The sequence below is a fragment of the Nomia melanderi genome, unplaced genomic scaffold (genome assembly GCF_051020985.1).
Source record: "Nomia melanderi isolate GNS246 unplaced genomic scaffold, iyNomMela1 scaffold0014, whole genome shotgun sequence".
In the NCBI taxonomy this organism is placed as follows: Eukaryota; Metazoa; Arthropoda; class Insecta; order Hymenoptera; family Halictidae; genus Nomia; species Nomia melanderi.
In genome coordinates this window covers 611,201-612,155 of record NW_027475130.1, presented here as the reverse complement: position 1 = coordinate 612,155, position 955 = coordinate 611,201, and positions in this window count along the sequence as shown.

The window sequence follows — 955 nt, the reverse complement described above, 5'->3', positions numbered from 1 at the left end:
GTTTTCTCGGCCCCTGGTGGTCCGAGGTCGTTCCCGCTGCCCAGATTCATGCGCCAGGGCCTCCTACAGACTATGCACTTTGATTCACTGCGCTATCTGTAATAGCACCCGAGATATCACCAGATATATATTGGATTTTTCCCTTACCCTGAGTGCCCGGCCGCATGAGACGGTGGTTTTCTCGGCCCCTGGTGGTCCGAGGTCGTTCCCGCTGCCCAGATTCATGCGCGAGGGCCTCCTACAGACAATGCACTTTGATTTTTTGCGCTATCTGTAATAGCACCCGAGATATCACCAGATATATACTGGATTTTCCCCTGACCCTGAGTGTCCGGCCCCATGAGACTATGGTTTTCTCGGCCCCTGGTGGTCCGAGGTCGTTCCCGCTGCACCGACTCATGCGCCAGGGCCTCCTACAGACAATGCAATTTGATTTATTGCTCTATCTCTAATAGCGCCCGAGATATCACCAGATATATATTGGTTTTTTCCCCGACCCTGAGTGCCCGGCCCCATGTGTCGGTGATTCTCTCGGACCCTGGTGATCTGAGGTAGATACCGCTGCACAGATTCATGCGCCAGGGCCTCCTGCAGACAATGCACTTTGATTTATTGCGCTATCTGTAATAGCACCCGAGATATCACCAGATATATATTGGATTTTTCCCTGACCCTGTGTGTCCGGCCCCATGAGACGGTGGTTTTCTCCGCCCCTGGTGGTCCGAGGTCGTTCCCGCTGCACAGATTCCTGCCCCGTGGCCTCCTACAGACAATGCACTTTGGTTTATTGCGCTATCTCTAATAGCACCCGAGATATCACCAGATATATATTGGGTTTTTCCCCGACCCTGAGTGCCCGGCCCCATGTGTCGGTGATTTTCTCGGACCCTGGTGATCCGAGGTAGATACCGCTGCACAGATTCATGCGCAAGGGCCTCCTGCAGACAATGCACTT